Genomic DNA, 20,720 nt, shown 5'->3' with positions numbered 1-20,720 from the left:
AGAAGAGAAACTGTAATTCCCAAATTCAGTTATCATCCTAATATTAATTTAAAAGCCTTTGAAGAAAAGAAGTAAAAACTGTAATTTTCAAATTTAATTATCATCCTAATAGTAATTTAAGAGCCTCCGCATAATAATACTAAATTGTCACGCACTTCAATGTGTATGCACATAATCACTCATACCAAAGTTCCTTTTTACTTTCCAAAATTTTATATTCACTCGTTCACGGTTAATTATTCGCTCGCATCTGGTGTTCGGAAGAAACAAATTCACTGTTCCCGAAGCAAGAAAAGCTTCGATCGGGCTGCAATCTCGCACCTTGGAAACAACTTTCGTCGACGTTTGCAGCGTGTTCAGCAAACACACGCGACGCCTCGCGGAATTACATTTCGCGTTTCCAAACAGAAAGACCGTTCGCAAAAAGTGTCAATCTACCAAGGAAGAAAAGACGTGACAAATATCGAATAGTAGAGGCTTGAAAACGCGAGGAAACTCGGAGGCTCTCCCTATTTGTTGCGCGACGAAGGGACGAGAAACGAGCACACACACGTATGCACACTCGGTCGAAGGGATGGAAGCAGTCGGTCCGAGTCACCTACTTTTGCATCTCGCTCGTTTATCAACGGCACCAGAGGGTGTGACGTGTTGCAGGGATCTTCAGAAGAGGGGTAGTTCGTTCATCGGACTCGACGGTCGGGATTTAAAAGCGTTTCGATGTAAACAGTCCTGTTACCAACGAATTCGTCCACTTAATTCCTTCGAATGCTGACGCTTCATCGTTTCGCCCTTTCTTTCACGCTGTCATATGCAATTTTTAGGTTGCGTTCGTTAGAAATTCCATGTTCATCCCGCAGAGGTAATTAAATACACAAGAGGAAGAATTTTAATGGCTTTAATGAAAAGTTGGTTTCAATTTGCAATATTAAGACCTACGATTATAGGAAAATAAATTGTGTTATTAGAAGACAAAAGAATTTAGAATGAACAAGTATAGAAAATTACGGTAATGTTGTATTCATTACACTTCCATTTCGCTTTATGATCAATTAAAGATGTGCTTCCGCCCATATCGCACGGAACGTGTTAATGGCTGACTCTAACAATCACCTAACGATACCTCACCGCAAGAACCGAGAACCACTAAACTATATACCAGCAAAACTTACCACGAGGTGAAATCTAAAACCGCAAGTTACTGTTTCGCTCACCGCAATGGCGTTCTTCTTTCGTCAATAGGTCATCTCCTAGCCGTTTTTATGGGGCTTCAGACTTCTCGTTTTAACAAGCTTTCCTACAATCCATCCGCATCAAGAAAACCATTCTAAGCAATGACGAAGAAAAACAACTACCACGTAGTTTCATTTCTTCTCTATCTGAACGCAATTCCATCACACCTATTGATCAGAGAAAGTGTTACTTTCAATAAACACTCTTGTACATTCATCGCGAAACTTCAGGAGAAGAGAAGAAAAACAATTTCCAGGGCAACGTCGATTTCCCTCATCCGATTATCATCGATATCAAAGTTCTCGCCCGAGCGTACTCCTCCGGAAAATGAGCGAGCGACGATTCGAGAAAGTGGTCGCCGTGAATAATTATTTGGAAAGCGGATTAACTTCTCTTCCGCTTCATCTGCTTACGACAAATCCTAAGTAGCTTGAACTCGGTGGTGAGACTGTGATCTCTCGATTCCAGGTTCCCTTCAAGGGCCAAGGTCCATGGGAACGCGTCGCGTTGTTTTAATTCGCCCCTTCTCGATAACAATCTTTCCCAGCCTTGTGTATCCAGTTTGCGAATGGCCAGCGACCGCCACGAAATCCGCTTAGCTCCCTTTTGCTCGCGTAAAGCGGTGACGGAACGAGCAGGTCGAGCTTCCTTCGTCGTCGCCGGTCGAAATATCGTTCGCGCGTGCAACAGGAAACGGCGAATATCGCGCTGATCACGCTTTAAATTTTCCCCTTTTTTATCCGAAACTTAATACGGGGTTAAATTAAAAGACAGATAAAAAGCAACAGCTAAAAGAAGTGGGAATTCGGTACAACTGTTGCTTGTTTGTCTGACAACGACAGGGTGTTACTACTTATTCCTACTTCACGACACTTTCCATAACGATATCTTTGCAGAACTCCACACCAGCCTCGTATAATCGATTCCCCTACGTATACTCGTCGAAGGAGACTCAATTCCCTTTCCTATCTTTCGTATTCGACACGTATTTCCAGACAGATATAACCGGATTCGCGAACAAATACGGCAGCCCGCGTTTCTACGATATTTTCACTTCTACAACCGATACGGATCCGGGGGTGATGGGAAGCGCAAATCGGATATTTGAACGTTATCACTTCTTAAGACACAAGGAAAGATTGTGTCGTAAATTTCAACTCGCGCAGCTGACAGCCGGACGTCTTACTTTTTGTTTACCCCTGATATACGAGCGAATCTGCCGCTTCTAGCGACAACCCGAGAAATATGTCGTCACGTGTCTGCTGGAAAGGATATGTGTTTCGCGCGACACGCAATCGTCGCGAATGGAAACTAAGTTAGTTCTGTTGAAATTGAATCGATGCGGAGAAAAGGGGGGGTGGAGGAGAAAAAAAGAGGAAAATTTGTGAATACTCGTGTGGGTGGATGGCGGAGAGGAAACGAACGGCGCGCGGATCGAAAAGATTTCAAGCAGAAGATCATTCCGCGCAATCATCAGAGCCGATACTCTCGACAACACGGTTCGCTCGGTGTAATAAAGTGGAATGGAAAAAAATCGGTCGCGACCTAAATCTCGGCCGCGTTACAGCACCTATCACTCAACGCATCAGTGAGCAGCTCGTTAATGATCGTTTTAATATATGCGATGCGGCTCGATACGCCCATGGAAAGGTTACTTTTTTTTTTTCCACCGACGAACTTATCGGCTCAGTTGGAATTAATTAAAAATCCCATCGACGGGGCTGTGTACTTTAATCGGGAAACGATTTTCATCGGGAATAAATTGAAATCGACTCGATGAACAGAACTTGCTGCTTGTTTAACGACAGACAGTAGCGTCTGTCCGTGATCAGAGAGACACGAGGAGAGTGGGGAGAGGAACGACAAAGGAAGTAGGTTAACGTATTAAAAATCTTCGATACAAAGTGTCGGGATAGATATGCCCCAGAAAGAAAAAAAATTGAAAGTAGAATCTCGCGGACGGGCTGGAACGCGAGATCGTTGAAACGAGCGAGTCGCTCGAGGAGAAATCTTGAGATTGCACTTGGATCCGCTCGACCGGCCCGTTGAAAGGGGAAAATAATAATTATCGAGCGGCGGTCGCGAAGCGGGAACTTCGAAAGTAACGATCTCGTTATCGTTTCGCTTGGAGAGCCGAAGGACTTAAGATAATAAGTTTGCTTGGGAGGGTGGAGAACGTAATAAGGAACTAGAGTGCGCTCTCCCCGGCGAAAAGGAAATAGTACTTCCTCCGTCTTCCGACGTCCGCTGGACCACTCAACTTATTAATTCCATTAATAATTCCTTCATCCGATTTGACGCACTAACACGGCACCACGATTCTCAAAGAGACCACGTCCACGATGAAAAAAATCCGACCACCGATGGAACTTTCGTGTTTGCGTTTCAACCGGCGCCGCGGCGGAACGAATCCTATAGACTCTGATTTTCCTAGGGAAATCCAAGGGAAGAGAAATTTTGCTAACGTAAGTTACTAGCGAAGAGGAAGGAAGAATTTAACGGAGCAGACGTTAGGGGCCGTGAAAGGTGCGACGCATCAGAAACGATGGCCATCGGATGATGGGTTTCAGAACGTCATCAACACTGAAATGCCATCTACGCGAAACTTTTCGGTCACCGCACACTGTCCAGAGAAATAAACGGTGCAAGAGATAAGGGAAACAGAGAAAAGGAGCGAGCGGGAACGAAGATCCATCTAGCCGGGTTACAGTCCGTCTTTGTCCGACGGATGACGTCCAGGATCAAGCTCCACCCACACACATGCCTGCAGCTAGCGCACAACGTATTACCCACATTCACTCACACATATGTACGCGTGTACGTGTCTATATAGACGATAAATGGGAGCGTGCAAAAACGTCGGTACACCCACACGTTCACCGAGATGCACAACTTCTTCCAGGATGATAGGAGCCCCGTCTCCTTGCCCCCACATATGTATGTGTACGAATAATTGGAGAAAGATTTGAGAATGAACCACCGTACCTTCTCTGGGGTGATGAGCGGCGTGATGTACGTGGTGACCGCCGTTGTGTACACTTTTTGATGACTGCTGGGTGCTGCAGGTCACTCAGTACTGCCGCGAGTACCGAGTGCCGTGCGATCAAAGGTATAGCCTTTCTCCGCGACAGGAGAAAAGGAGGACCGCGAGACCGACGATGTCTCGTGTCACACGCCTCGCGCTTTCTCAGCACACACGCGTATATGTAGCTCCCCACGTCTTCGTAGGAACGTGGACGTCACGATTGCTTCTCGTGACAGATCTCGATACAGCTGACGATCGCGCGTCGAGCTTCCCAGATTTTGCTAAGGTACACTGGTGGTCGACAACGATGACAATCACGTCGAATCACAGGTGGTTAAAACGAATGAACGCGCGATCCTTTAATTGATTAAAGCTTGCCCGACGAACGGCTGGCATTCGCGCGCGGTTATACACTTGTCGCGTAATCGTGGTCGCTAATCGCGTTACACTGGATCCTACCTCCTGATCTCGCTACGTGCAAGCAAACGGCTAGGCCTCGAGTGACACAGTTGCGGGAACAGCCGTTGACGCTGGTCACTTTCGAGCGGTTACTTTCCCTTGGACGTTCGTTTCGCGCGGTATTTCACCACGGGTGTCTTCGCGACGGTTGATCGAGCGTAATTGCGGCCGTTGGAACCTCGTGATGTCCTCTCGTCGTATGGAACGACGTAGCCTGATAGGAGAGCGAACGGATCGGCGAGAAGATGAAAAGAGAGAGAGACAGATACAGGTAATCCGTAGAGCAGAGAGGCAGGTGGTCGTTGTCGCGCTCCTTGTCGTCGTGCGTCGAGTTCAATGCTGTACGCTGTGATGCCGAGAACGGAATGGGGCGACCGTGGAAGCCCGGGCAGTGGAGCCGTAGCGAGGGGAGGTAGAGGAGCCGCGCGGATCCCGCTGGTGGGGTGCACGTTGAAGGAGCGAGGGATAGAACAGGGAGGGGCCCCTATCCCCTCGCCCTTGCTTTCGCCACTATCAGGTAACTGCTACCCCTCCGAGGCGCGCAGGCGCCCCCGGGGCGCTGGCGTCGCTCGAGGGGGATAGCGCCTCTCGATTCTAGCCGGAGAAAGCTCGCCAGTGCAACCGAGACGGAGACGAGAACAAACGAAGAGGGATTGACGGTGGAAGAGAGTAACGGAGAGAGAAACAGAGGGGAAGAAAGATAGAACATAGGTCTGTTTCTCCTTCTCGCTCATTTCCTTCCTTCCTTTCCGAGCACCCCAGCATCGACCGACCCGCCGCACGCCACGCCACGCCGCGTCGCGTCGAGTCGCGTCGCGCTACTCCGTCCCTGCTCCTCCTCGCCACGCCGACCCAACGGGAATACTTAATGCCAGCAGAGAGCCTGACTGCCTGACTGCTCCTCCTCGCCACGCCACGCTCGCTTGACGGCGGCATGGAAACACGTTAGAGAGGGAGAACGCTCGAGCGGCCAACGTCAGAGAGGGGTGTCGGATTCTGCTCTCGCAAGTCGTTTTGCACCGATGCCGAAACGGTGCATTTTCGGGGCATGACTACTTGTTACGCGTCCGCGAGCTAAACTGCTGCCACGATGCGATATCGAATCAAGCGTTTCTTTCCCCGAATCCCTGGGTCGCTGTCGGATCCGTTCGTCTATACGACGGAGCATTTTCAACGAGAAACCGAACGGAGATGAACTTTTAAAAAATCCAATTCCGCGAACATTTCAAACGAAACGTTCCAGTGCGTCGTTCGCGTTACACTCGAGAAACGGCCTCGTGCTCGAGAAGCCTTTGGTCTGACCAATATTGACCATCACCACTTCCGTTGGACCTCGCGGCTAAGTCAGATCCACGAGCTCTCCCTCTGGCCGAAGGCCAGCCTCTTCTCGCGCGCGTCTAGCAACCCGGCGTAAACGTATCCTACGCTTAACGCCGAAGGAAGGGGGTAACCTAACCCAGAAAGATTTCATTGAGCCGCAACGTGACTTGGCCCGTTGCCAATACTATAAACGCTACGCACACCCGCACACGCTGATCCCCACTCGTTTCCTAGGCACGCGAGCCGACAACTTGTGAAAAAACAGACTTCCTGGAAATCAGTGTGTCACCTGATTCCTTCACTTTCGATGAAAATCGAAGAGGAGACAATCTTTGGGACACCGTGGCTTTAAAACTTAACAATTTCACCGGAGTTAATTAGACAACTAGTCTATTCAATTACCATGTCATTCGTTTTGTAATTATTCATTATGCACTTATTGCAGCGAGTAATAAATCATTTAAAGAAATTGATAAATGTTCTATTTCTTTTTTCACTTTGAATGTCGTTCAGCTTATCAATCAAAAGGAATTCCATTCATGATCTTTAATCTCGTCGCCGTTAGCAATCATAACCAGTGGAGGAACTCATCAGTAAACAATGCGACCAATAACTCGGTCCGGATTTGGCTGTCATAATTGCACTCAGCAACGTCGAGAACAATTGGTCGCGAAATATTGCGGAATAGGGTCGTGACCCGACCTTATTAGAAGTCCGTGTTGCTTGTTGTATAACGGAGCAACGGCAGCAGTGCTAGCGACAACGGCAACATCAACTTGCCATTCGGGGATGATAACGGCGAAGCAACGAGGAGCGGCGAGGTGAAAGGAGGTGCTGTTGTATTCAGTATTTGGCTTACCTCCAACGGGAGATGCTGAATGAACTTGGCGGGAAAATCACCACTGGCGTGTGCTTCCTTCTGTCGTGCAAAAGGCGCAACTACGGCTAACAGAAACGACGTTGAATACCTCCGTCACAAAGGAGAGTCGTTTAAGGTCTGAGGACTTTGTAATTGCTCGATCAAGAATGTTGTTATACGCGTACCCTCCTCGAAGCTTTTATATACTGTTTTAGTCATGGTGTTACCGAGTGGCCAATTTCCCAAGAATTCCGAGAACGAGCGGTGGTATTTTTTTAACACGAATTTCCCAGATAGTATCGGTACACAATAATCGTTCTGCACGGACGGTTTTAATTTACAAAGGGTTAGTTTCAAAGGGAAGGGTAAAAACACGTGTTGATTCTTCCTAGCAGTCTTATTTTCATGAGACCCCTTAACCTGGCGGAATTCCTTTACTTATCGACTAAAATAATTTGCAAGCAGAATTTTTCACATAAAAGATAATTGAAAGGATATTTTGACGCTTAATTAAATTGCACAAAATTAAAAATATACTTTCTACATTTTACAAATTTCATTTCTGTAATTGAGTTAAAATGATCCTGCATCCTTCGTACGAAAATTAGATCTTGTTTCGAAGTTCGACCAATAAAATAAACCTACGAAAATTTGATTAACTTGAAATTCAATTTAACCTACTTCAAGCTTATTCTTTTTTTGGAGAATAGGTACTTGCTGTCTGTTTCATGCACAAAATTTTGCATCGTGAGTAAGTGGACGCGAGTCAATGCTACGAACAACTCTCATAAAAGAAGATGAAATTCCACGCCGCGACCGTTCTTACATTTCGAGTCGTACAAAATTCTTACAGAGCCGGGTGAAGTAAACGAGAAAAGCTCCTCCACGAATGCCTGTATGCAAAAGCAAGCATTCTTTCACGAACTAAGGTACGTCATGGAATTAAAAATGTAGGAACGTGTAATAGTATGTTTCCACGACCGTGAAAATTAAAGAACAAACGTTGAGATACATTCTTCTTGAGTTTAGAATTTAAACAGGCGGACGTGATTCTGAGATCGTTTCAACATTTTTGTAGCAATTCTTATTTAAGAAATTGTCATCCGATAATGCCAATCGATGATCATCAAACTATCCAACGAGTCAAATTCAGTAATTCAATTGAAAAATCTCTTAGTTTAGAACGTGTGTGTTCAAAGAAAGAAGCTGACACATTCTTCAAATTCTTTTTTTTTTCAACAAAATACCGACTACCAAAAGCAACATCTACAGGAAAGATACGATGTACCTATCGATCAAAAGGGCAGCTTAACCACGGTTTCACGATCGAGCGAAAGCCAAGCACTTTAAACAGCTAAGTGCATTACAAAGCGTGACAAAAACCGTGGTCTAGCCTGTTTACGTAACGGTGGAATCGATAACGTCGTCTCGGCCGCGTGCTCGTGGAAACATAAATTATAAACGAAAAGAACAGTGGAAAAGTTTTCATCCTCCTTGATCCTCCCCCCTCCCGCTGGCTCCGTGTTCGGTATTTGTCTCGACGACAGTACAAGGGCAGCATGTTTTCGTCGGCGATGAGGAAAACAGTAGCTGAGAGTTTCGAATCCCCCGCATACGGGATGAACGAATGGAAGAGACGGAAAAGAGCAAAGCGAAAGGAGAAGGAAGAAAGGACGAGAGGATGGATACTCGATTGGACGAGCCAACTGCAGCGAAACTCTTCGATGTCGACCCAGTTCGTCGTTTTCCGCATCACGTTGCTGCGCCAGTCGAGTTTTTGGTCGCGATTTTCGAGTTCGATACTTATACCTCAAGATATGGCTCATCCTGAACGACTCATCGTTTCCCTACCTACGCGTTTATTTTTTAAAACACCACTCTTTAGTTGCACGCATAATTCCTAGGAAACTTGGCAAAACTAAAAGACGCTAACAGAAACTTTTTCCAAACATTGATTCAACCCATTCCTATGAATTCCAGGGGCTCCAGTTTTTGGTTTAGTATTTGGATTTGTTGTTCGCGGTCTGTTTGATGGTTCCTTCGAGATCGCTCGAAGAAAAGGGAGAGTCTTCCTTTCCTAATCACGCTCGGGGTTGGACGGGCAAATAGCTTGAATCACGCGAAACGTTGTAATTAATAGGGTGCACGAAAACAAGCTAGAGTAGCTGCTCTCCAAATCTTTGATCTATTCTTTGAAAAAGCTTTGTATGAGACATTCTGTGTCAATGGAATGCTTATTAGCATTGGTGCTTATTTGTTGGCAGTAACCTAGTTTCGAACTACTCTGATAGGTATTTCAAAGATGTAAATGAGTCAGTGACGTTTAATCTAGAACACCATTTTTTATCAAAGATTTGTGAAAACAAATTTTATGAAGATTCATGCTTATGATAACTCTAATAATCATGGAAATCTGCACTATAAACGTGAAGAAAGTTTGATGTGGAAGGAAATTGAAATAAGTAAGTAGAATAGGTCGACGCTCGGTCAGACGAGTACGTATTTCGTTCTAAGCTTTTCGATTATAACATTTCTATTCAAAAATTTATATTTCTCATTGACAATTTAAAGTTATTTACCTATGAAAGTACACATAGGTAAAGTTTGTCATTAGAATTTCTTTCGATCAAGATCTGAGGTTGCGTTTCAGCAGAAGGATTTATATTTGGCCACAAGAAAAAGCAAGCATTTCCCAAACATTTTTCGACAAAATATACAGATAGAGAAAGAGAAAAAAGGGGGGCGCCGGACGGTGGTAAAAAGCGAAAAAGAAATTGACTCACAGAGGTTGAAGTAAATCAAAGGAAGGAAATGAATTTTTATCGAAGAAAAGAGCTGCGCTCCCTAGAGTCTGAGGCAGCTCTTACTTCGCGTAGTTAAGTGAAATCCATGAAAAGTTGCGTGAGAAACAATACGCTTCCAGTCGGTCCCTTTTTCTCGTTTACGCCCTTAAAAACTATCCCCGAGAGAAGCGGACGGGTTCGGTGGATTTCTCGGGCCTTTTCCTCTACTTCTTCTTACCGAGCCCTTATTTTTCCGCTTTTCCTCTTCTCGTTGAATCTTTACCAGGTGATTAATGGTATTAATAAGAAGGTTAACTTCATTGGCACGCCGCTGAGTTGCCGGGAAAGCGCGTCGATTTCAATACCCGCTGCTTAATGGCTCCGTTACTGATTCTTTGAAAAGCCACCGACAACCTTTGCCTCGTTTCTTTGCCTTCTTTAATTCAACCATTACTTCCACCACGTGTCTATGATTTACGTTTATGATTACACGAAAAATTAAAGCCCAGAAGGCGGAAAATTATCGAGCGTCTACTATAGTTTGCTTGAGTTTCGCTTGCACTGCAACCTCGTCGTAGTCTTTAGAGATTAATGAAAGTTTCAGCGAAGACCAATGCATAACGTAATTTAACAATGCAGCCGCGTCATTTGTGTTTGCTTCGAGAAGGAGCTGGCAGAGGAGTAAACTAGGTGCGAGTATACACGCAGGTGTGTATCCGTGGCAGCACGAAACTCCGTAATCACTGTCGCTCGTTTAGATTGGTTTACACGTAATGCGTTTGAGAATGTAATGGCGTGTACACGATTAGCACGTGGCCCGTGCATATTACTTATGGAATTAGAAGCGGATTCCCGGGAAATGCTTCCGACCGATTATCTCGACGTTTACGAATGAATCCAGGGACGAGTTTAATTTTAATTCATAGGGAAAAGCGTAATCGTTGAATAAGTATATAATTTATAAAATTTTAGTTTGGAATTTGCAATAATAAATTACTCGAAATATAACAATTGAAAATAAATTTTTTAATTTTCATTAACTGTAGGGTCTGTATATTAGTGAGAAACAATCTTGCAAAATTATTCATAACTTTCAAGTAATAATTTAAATTTTCATATACTCTTTTGACAAATTTGAAACAGTCTGTACTTGGAATGAACGAATACCTTGGTACGATGATCAATTACGTAGAAAGCACGTATTCAGCTCCTTCATAGTTGCGCTATAGTCCTAGCCTTTTTGTTCGAACGATCATCGATACGCGTTCCACGTTAATCAACGAGGATTATGCGATTCGTAAAAGTAATTAGCGAAATGTAATTAAAAGAACGTACAGTTTGAACACGCGCTAGGAAATACCGTGTATATAATGTAGCCGCGTCGATAATTAACTGCGAACTAGCCGGTAACGATGGAAATTACGTGTTGCGAAATTTTTTTAATTCGACCAGTGAGCGCAAGTTGGTCGACGAATTTTTCACTTGATGACTGTTTTTACATTTCCAACCCGTGTAACAGTAAACCCAATGAAATCGTACAAATTGAACGGGAAAGTTCAGCTACACGATCGTTAAATATTTCGCGGCAGTATATATTATTGGCAAGCATCTCTCGTGTAAAGTAATGCGCTTAATACACTCGTAAAACCATTACCCGAAACCAGCAGCATTAGCTAGAAAATTATTACTTCCCATAAGGTACGCGATATTCAATATTTCGACAAATAAAAGTATTATTTTCCATGATATTTCAGCGGTAATTCAATTATTGTTACCTTTTCGTACGTCCATAGTACAGAATTGAAATTTCACTAATTCGATTATTCGATAAAATTGATTAAATTTACACTGTTCTGATTTTAGAACCTGATCTGTAGTAAAATTGAATGTTCAAATTAAGCCAAATATTTTTAGAGTTTCATACATTAATTACCGACGATATTTTATGCATTCTCTTGCATAAATTTATTCATCTCTCATAAATACACGAAAGCGTTTCACCTGGAAATTGATATTTGTTCTTCATTTTATAATTTGAAACTCGTTTTCGTCGAAAGTTGACAAATAAAATAAAGTTGAAACGCAACAAAATATCTACTGGTATGTTTGCCACAAATTGAAAATAATTTTTAAAATTATTTGCTCGCTATAAAACAGTGTGGATTTTCGTATTATAAATAGATCACCCAATTATTACTATCTAGGGAAATTTCTAGCTTGGCCTATGTAATCCAGAATATCGGTGTTATTTTCGCGGTTCCTCGGCCACGTTACTTTTCAGAAAACTTTAAAAGAGAGGAAGAGGAAGTCTCGTCTCGGTTCCTCGTGGCCGCTCTCGTCTCCGGTTTTGACGTGCTATGGTCTGAACCTCTCGAAAACCTTTCTACCCGACACAAAGAGAACAGCAACGGCAGAGGGGTCAGGGGCAAGGGGGAATAGGAGACCGAGACGGAGCCAGAGGAAGTAGGGGAGTCTTTTCGTAAGCGTAATGAAACTGCCTAGTAATCTTAGAAGCTGTGTACATCCCGTCTCACCTCGTCGCGGCAGTCAGCCGGGTTAAATGTCTTGAAATGGATATTCCTGCTGGTAGTAGAGGGTAGAGGATTCGGATGCACACCGGCGACGTGCACAACTTACCGTTTCGGATATTACCACGATGGCTGCAGCTTCGAGTCCCGACACGAATTTTCGTGTCTCACCTTAAGGTCGACCGCATCGTCGCAAGAACGACGAGACCGCGTGAAGGAATTCTGATGTTCGCCGTTCGACGATTTTCCGTCTTATAATTATCGTTCATACACCATGGAATCCCCGCCGAGTAATCTTGCTTGAAACTGGTGACGAGTGAAAAGTGCCGCGAAAATTTAGGGGGAAAGTTTCGGACGATTGGAAATTCTCGCGATATTAATTAATTAATCGCATCGTTATTCGTCCAGAAAATTGTATCTTCATCAAATTCGTGTAATAGTGATATTAAAGAAGATTCATATACATTCTAATATTTGAATTTTTACTGGTTCTTGAAAATGTTCATGCAAATTTTTTAATTGATTTGTAAAAATTAAAGTTGCAAGATATCGCGGAAAAGGCTAAAGTAGTGCTTAAAATTTTCGCATTTATTGAAGAACGGAAAGCTGTGCCATCAATGTTTGTGCAAAGTCTCGTCGAATTTTCGTCCGGCACATCGAGTAATTCGAAAACTTTGATTTTATCTCCGATTGTCTCGCCCTCCATCGTTGAATTCGTACCGATAGCCCGAGCAAAGACGAACGTTTCAGCGAGACAGAAAAGAGGGCGTGGACAACGTTCTTATCCTGCTGCACCACTTACGTCAGCACAGATAAGCGCCTCTATTTCCAGGATTAAGGATTTGACTGACGTTGTATTTTCGTCGCGGCATTCTCGGTTATCGGTGGCCACTGTCGAGGAAAAAGAGACTCGTCCGCGAAGAAAAAGGGGGTTAAAGGGCGGGTAAGGATGGATGAAAAGAGATAGCCGAAGAGGGAAGAAGAACGGACAAACTACCCCAACGAAACTCACGAAACATTATTTTCAGCCTGAACGTCACACGGCCCAGCCGGCAGTTAGATCGATAGATAGAGACGTCGGTCCTTTCGTTCCTCTGCGTCAAGGTGCCACCATGCGAAACTCGAATTCAAATATAGAAATGTCTGGCCCAGTGACATTTGGCAGTTCATATCAACCCCCATCGGGGGTCGAGGAAAGTCCGCCGCGCGGCATTCTCGTTACCGATACCAAAAGAACCGTCTCTTTCTATCCATCCGCTTGTCTTATCAATAATTTTTTCACAGGAAACGTAATCGTATCGTAACAAGATCCCGATCGCGTCTAAGAATAAGAGCTTGACACTTTCGAACGACCATCGACAATGTTTATGGGAAAAAAGATGCTCGGTTCAATTTAAAATATCATTAGACCACTCACCCATCCGATGGACGATAAGGATATCTGACGACGAACGGCATTCTTACCTGCAACAAGCAACATAACAGACATTTTAATTAAACTGGTAGAGAAACAAGGATAGAATAAATGATTAACGAGTCGATGTTTGCCAGGTAAGAATCTTTTTGCCGAACTGTCGATTGCTCTCCAACTGTTTCAGCCAATTTAACCGGCCACTCGAATTCCTACTTTTACGGTTGACTGTTTCAATAACGCATCTTCGAAACTTTCCAATTGGCCAATTCCACGAGCAAGAATAGGAATCTTTCTTGAAGTTTCCGGCTTTTCTTGACTGTATTAACGAACTTGGCTACCTCGAAATTGCACTTGCAACCGCGCTGTTTTAACCGTTTCGGCGTAACATTTTTCAGCTCGAATGAAAGTTTCGTACGAAGAAGAAATTCGTAGTTTAATAAAGTTGATAACGTTCATTTATTATTTGAACAGTTACAGCAGTTAATTAAGTCTCACTGAATGAACTTCATTTATTACAATTTCTCATATTACCATTCTGTAAAATGTTGAATTTTTTTTTCGTAAAGGAACTTGTATAGAATGTGGAGGAAGAAAAAGTTCTACATTCAAGCAGAAGGTGAAAACGTTTCTGAGAAGTTCATAAAGCACGATCTTTTGTATAAAAGTTCTGTATTGAAAATATCAAGGTTCAAGGTATTAAGCTGCCAACTAAATTCATGACCTTTTGGTGTTCTTCGCTACAAAACCGCAAATTTTGCTTCAAAGCAAAAGAGAAAATACCAAAAATATGTGAAAACAGTATTGTTTACAATAATACTTAGCTTGATTGAAACCCGTTTGTTGAATTTAAATAAATAATTATGCAGAAAAAGAATCCATACTACTATTTAGACAATTTTAAATTCCTTTTCGTATCAAGAGGAGAATGCAATGAAAATTATATTTAGAAATTTTAATAATGTATGCCACGAAATTACCAATTTTTTAAGTGGAATTAACAAAGTCACAAATAATGATAGCTACCATCAAAATATTAAAACAAAAGCGCGAATGCAATAAATTCTCGGTGCAAGCAAAAATGCAACAGTTGCATCAGGATCATGATTGTGAGCCAACGGATGCATCAATAACAGCGAAAATGTTAAATAGTGTTATCCAACAACTCGTTGCATCACAGCTTGCCACAATCACTAGGGAGCCAGTGATCGTGGAGATTGTTGCATCGTTCGTTTATAGCGGTTTACCAAGGATCCCCGAGCGTAGCAGAATTTAACCTTGCCACGAATGGTAAGGAACGGTCCGAGCAGGTTGCGCGTGACTCAAGAGCGCATCTATATTCGGTGCGATGACAGCAAAAGTGCATCGAGCCGAAGCGAGCCTCGCCAAAGTGCGCTGTAGCCAATCAATCCGCTAAACGCACGTATTTATCCGCGCCCGTCGTCCGCGCGACGTGCACTCACTCGTTACACTCCGAGATAAATTTGCCACTGTCTGGTTAATCTGATCCGCCGAACTGACGCTGTTCGACCGGAAACCGATTGCAACAAGACCCGTCGTTCGACTAGATAAAGCTTCGCGCTATTATTCCTTCGACCTGCACCTGCTTTCTTGACAGCGAAACAATAGGGCGGATGTAAGATTATATAGTATTAGAAAAGTATTTAGTCTACAATACTTTTTTTAGATTCTTAATTCTGGAGTAGTTTCCAACTCGAAGGCACTACCTGTCGTTTTTTTTTTCTTCCACTGAAGTTCAAGAAGAAATCGTACAAAGTGCTCGTCCTCCGCGAAACGATATGCTCACATAGGAGAAGAAATTAAAGGACGGGTACTTTTTTCATCGGCAAAGATTGAAGTTTAAAGTCCCTTCTGAAAGTTTCGAAAGAAATTTTTCGACAAAAGTTTTATTAGTTCCAGGGTAAGATGTTAGCTTGCAGACAGTGGCGAGAAGGGTAATAAGAAATTCTTTAAAAACGCTTCCCTTTCAGCGTTACTCTTCAAATTATCAAGAATCTACGGCACGGAAGCTGAGCAGAAACTTGTTTTCTTCGAACTATACAAAAGTTAATAGTAATTTTTATCTAGTCTATCGGATACTAATTGCATAGTGTTAAATTTTACGAGCTACATGGTCATCAAAGTGTCAATTCATTTTTTTGTACATATAAAAAAAGAAAGATAGGAAAGAATAACTGAACGATCGAAGAATTCTGTTACACGTTGAATTATTTCCATAAATAAGCCAACGACGACCAGTCGAAGGTACACACCATGGAAAGATAGACACAGAGGCAGCATATGTCAGAAATGTCTACCAGTCTCCACGGGATTTCGATCAAACGATCAACTAATAACCTGCCGAGGCTCTACCTTTCCCGAGAGCCGACCCGCTACTCTCAGCATTGGGAACGTGCTCGGTTTCAGGATAATCCCAGCTGCATTACCTTGATGAGCTCCGGATTCTATCTTCAAGTATGGCCAAGGTTCGCTGTTCGTCTACCCTCCGTGTAGTTGTCCATTACGTGGTTTTCGGAATACGTATTTACGCGTGCAACAGCGACGAATTACATTGTTCGCGTTCGTTGAAGCGTTGAAAATGCGAAACGAGCGTTGCACTATATGAAAATTCGTAAATTTTTAAGATTCCTTACAAAACTGAGCAAGGTATCAAATGTTTCCAGTAGATGTGTGCATAGAAAAAGGGTTAAAAAGAAAAGACAAAAAATTACCCAGCTCTAAGCTGTTCAATCTTCTAAATAAAAACGAAAATACCTATAAAAGTCCCTTAATTCCGTAGAATTAAGTAGCGTTCTAAATTTATTCGAACTAGATGCATTTGTCTGAACGCTTGGATACATCAAGGTAGACACGAGGGGGGGAGGAAACAGGAAAGGAGGTAGAAGAAAGGTTGCATTGCGAGACAGGTACAATATCTCCAGGGAGACCAAGCGTTTGGATGAAGAACGATAGAGAAAGAGAATCGGCGATGGAAACAACAAGCCGGTATGCGCTCTGACAGAGCTAATTTATCTTATATTGCTACTTAGCGAATCTACCGAGACTTCAGTATCCCGAGGAGAACGGCGAATCGACTTCCGGTCAGGCTACGCCTTCCGGGGATATGGGATTTCACGGAAATTACTCTTGGTCCAAACAACACGACTAATCGATTCGAGAGACGTAGACGTAACGAGGGAGCTGCGCCTAGAATCAGTCACCCCCTTTTTGCTGTTTAATCGAGCAGATCGATTGGGTAAAACGGTACTCTGAAAAGAGATGACTTTCCTACACTGCCGGGGTGTATGGTCAAAGAAACTCCATGAAAATTCTGGAAATTAAAAAAAAAAAATTGTTGGGAACCAAGGATTTGAACCGAGGACCTTTAGATTGGGAGTCATGTGTTTAACCACGGAGCGGATCCATGACTCGCAATCTAAAGGTCCTCGGTTCAAATCCTTGGTTCCCAACAATGTTTTTTTTCTTCATGATAATTTTTCTGTAATAGTTATTCAAAAGGAGATAAATTATCATTAAAAAAAAAAAAAAAAATGTTGGGAACCAAGGATTGCGAGTTGTATGTGTAAGTTTGTCATACTTCAGAATGTAAGGAGTAACTAACGGTAATTGTTAATATCTTTTAAACAATTAGCCGTCTGCCCCCAAAAGGGGGTAAAGGCGTGTTCAGCTCGACGAGCTCTACAAGCTGGCAAAGTTTCATTAATAAGTGAGAGTGACACTTGGGTAGTTCCCGTTGTCAATAAAAGAAGAATACTGTATTTTTGAGGCTATTATAGTGTTGATCCTATTTAAAGCCAGGGTGAAAACATGTTCATGGCTGAACTTTGATCCCGAAAGACACAGCTGTTGGACGCAAATGAGCCTTCTAATCTTGCTGAAATAGCGAGACGATGGAGGGATACGTGCGAGAGGGAAGAGAATGAGTGTAACAGGAAGCAGAGAGAAGAGAAACGTTAGCGGTGGCGAGCTCATCTTAGTTGCTCGACTAAATCTCTCTGTAAGCGGAGTAAGCAAGGCACAGTGGCAATTCGTAACAACTATTAGCGAACCGACATTCATCTCGTTTAACTCGAGTTAGCGGGCAGGCGGCGTAAACCGGGTCCAGAGCCGTGTTAGCAAGCTACGTTGCTTAATGTGCACGCTGCCAACGAGAATCGCCCTACTAATTTATACCAGCCGATGCGGCCTATTCACACAGGCGACACCATTAATCAATATCGTTCATTAGATCGATACAACGGGCTAGCTGCGCCGCGATCAATGGCAAAACAGCCAGTTCGGTTACACTAGCCAGCCTTATAGTCGTCCTCCATGCCAGAGAACAGAAATAATTAAACTGCATCCTATCGAATCCGATGATATTTGCCTCGGCTGATTCGTTGCGGGCTCCAAGCCAATCAAGCACGGTTTCGATACTATCAATCGGTCTAGTTCTACTAAACCCTCTTACGGGTTAGTGGAATTTTTGTATTTAGGCATTTGTTAAAAAATAAATGAAGTAAGGAGAGAAAAAATAAGATTAATTGAGTAATTTCTTTATTACATCGCCATCTGTAATGACTGATCCTCTCAAACTCAGAAATCAAAAATAAAGTACATGTTTCTAATTAAAAACATTCACTTAAATTCTGAAACATCTACACGAATTAATTTATCGTGTAACATCTATGAATTCAACATCGATGCTTCATATCTGCTGCGAAGCGTTCCCCCAAATAATAATTCTCCCTATCGCAACAATAACGTCCCTTTTGTCTCGCGATGCTGCGACCGTCGTTTTGCACCCTTCTCATCCCGTTTCGTCCCTCTGACCAGAATTTCCGACGGCAACACGCTGTGTCGCTTCAGTTTTTCCGCGCGACTCGTGGGAATAAAGAAGCGAGGAAAAGCGAAAGAACGGTAGCGATGGAGAAAAAGAGAGCAGGATAACCGAGAAGCAAAAAGAAAAAAAAGGAAGGAGAGGGAACAAGCGACAAACGAGGAAGCTAATTTCATCCTAAATGCTTTGCATTAGCGGACGAACTATCAAAGGCCGCTAATACATCGCGGTGGCTAGCATTCCGCGAGCACAGATTCTGCACGCCGAACATGTCCGCGCGGCGTATTATGTTATTATCCAAGTCAACGAGCGTGAAGCGGTCAAAAGCGGTCGGGGAACACCTGGAGAACCTACCTCTCGAATACCAGACCACCGACTGGCTCGCGTGGTTAGGGGAAGATAAGCTCGTTAACGAGTAAGTGGAATGGTGGACAAACTGGGTAAAATAAACGAATAAACGTCAAACGACTTTTTACGCATTAACTTTTGTTGAACAGTCAGTGGGTATATTTAAAGCCAGATCTAAAAGACTACTGTAATTATTTGTCACTAGCTGTATGTTTTTTTGTTATTATAAAAATGTATCTTTAAGACACTTATTAATTAAAGGTAGAAGAAACCAGATTTTTCTGAAATAACAAGCTGTGACCCACGGATCAAATCCAGCTCGTCCAATTAATTTTTTTAAGGTTTCATAATTATCGAGTGAAGGATGATTTCTTCTCTTTTAGATTCATCCCTATGTTTACGTATTTCTCGTCCTTAGAAACAAAAACAAAATGTTGATGTATATAACACACCAGCTTCTATTCAGAAGCGGCAAGATCAAAGGAAATACAGAAACAATGAGCGACATTCAGTTTCGGAATATATTGTTACTTGTATGGAGCCGCTTTACTGTACATTATCACTTGATTCGCTTCAGTGCCATTTTCGCTTTTGGGAAGGCAATTTGGTGTTTAAATAGACAAATAATATAATAGTTGAATTCGCCGAATTATAGAGAGAATGTCCTTAAGGAAGTCAATTACACGAATTATTTAAAAGATGAAAAATCATTATTTAATAGCCTAGAGATATATTATTCGACTGATTAGAGGAACTATGAGAGACTCGTCTCATTTATCCAGAATCAATTCGTCTCGATGCTTTCCAATCGTGCTACGGATCCAAATTACCCCTGGCACACCCTCGTTTCCTCGCCCACCTTCGACTTTCCCTGCTTTTCGATTTTCAATTTACGGTACCAGACGCAACCCCGTAGATAAAGACTAATCCGTTCTACGTTTTTGTCGCAACTTCCCTCTGAATCGTTCCCCTCGCCATTGTTTCTCTTGCTCCGTCTTCTTGTTTTCTTCGATATCCAAGGATTTTCTTTCTCTTTCATTCTACTCTTCAGCTTTCACTACCCTTCTAACCCTTTCACTGATGTTCAAGAAAATACGATTAACTTGGTGACATAAAACCACCATAAACGAACCCCTTATTTGTTCAGTAAATATTTTGGAATACTACTTTTGTTTTAAATATGGAGCGATATTTCTTTTCTATAATTTTAATATTTCATTGAAACTTCACTTAATTTCTCAGATGAACGTGCATATTTACTAAAGAAACTGCGCCTCTACTCTAAAATTAACGCAGACTTAATAATTAGACTCCGTTAAAACTCTGAAGGTATTTCAAGTATCAGGAACGAAAAGATAAAGAAAAATGCTGTTCAAGAGAACATGGTAAGGCACCATAAATTCGTAAAATCTTCGTGACAAATTCACGTTTCAAGGCGATAATACTGGCAACGTATTCTCGCACCATTTAATCAGTGGGTGGACGTTATCTAGAACCGGCGTGATATCAGGCACGTCTACTTAAAGCTTTCTTGTATCGTGTTTTATTAGCGCACGCAGAGTGGGGTTTCGCAAATTTTTATTACTGTCGTTTCATCGGTATGAGCGATATGTCGCAACCACACAGTGCTAAAAGGCACGTGGACATAGAGATTCATTTTTAATGGTCAACAACCAACCAGCTATTTTATGAATTATTGTACGAATAATTTTCGTAGAGTGAGATTAATTAACATGGTTTGCATGTTCTCTTGACATCAAGTTTGTAATTGCTTCTTTCATTACAAAATACGATAACGAAGGTAAGAAATATTAGATAACGTTTATTAGAAGATGAAGAATAACAAGTTTCAAATTAAAAGATTTTATCTTTTAATTAGGTGTACCGGTGTCTTATGTTTTATGATTTCAAGATATT

General features: G+C 42.6%; 1 protein-coding gene across 7 annotated transcripts in view; it reads right to left on the bottom strand.

Annotated features, from left to right (window-relative positions):
* LOC114871951 (RNA-binding protein Musashi homolog Rbp6) overlaps positions 1-20,720 on the bottom strand; it is a 616,561-nt gene that overhangs the window by 185,112 nt on the left and 410,729 nt on the right. The window contains exon 1 of one of the 7 annotated variants that reach the window (XM_029178588.2): positions 4,216-5,065. The exons of the other annotated variants lie outside the window; for them this stretch is intronic. The gene's annotated coding sequence lies outside the window, so the exon portion shown is untranslated. Of the gene's footprint in view, positions 1-4,215; positions 5,066-20,720 lie in introns of those variants that run through there. 7 annotated transcript variants of the gene reach the window in all.

This window comes from Osmia bicornis, chromosome 1 (assembly GCF_907164935.1).
Source record: "Osmia bicornis bicornis chromosome 1, iOsmBic2.1, whole genome shotgun sequence".
NCBI classification, from domain to species: domain Eukaryota; kingdom Metazoa; phylum Arthropoda; class Insecta; order Hymenoptera; family Megachilidae; genus Osmia; species Osmia bicornis.
The sequence above is the reverse complement of the archived record's forward strand: the minus strand, read 5'-3'. Positions and strand labels throughout refer to the sequence as shown.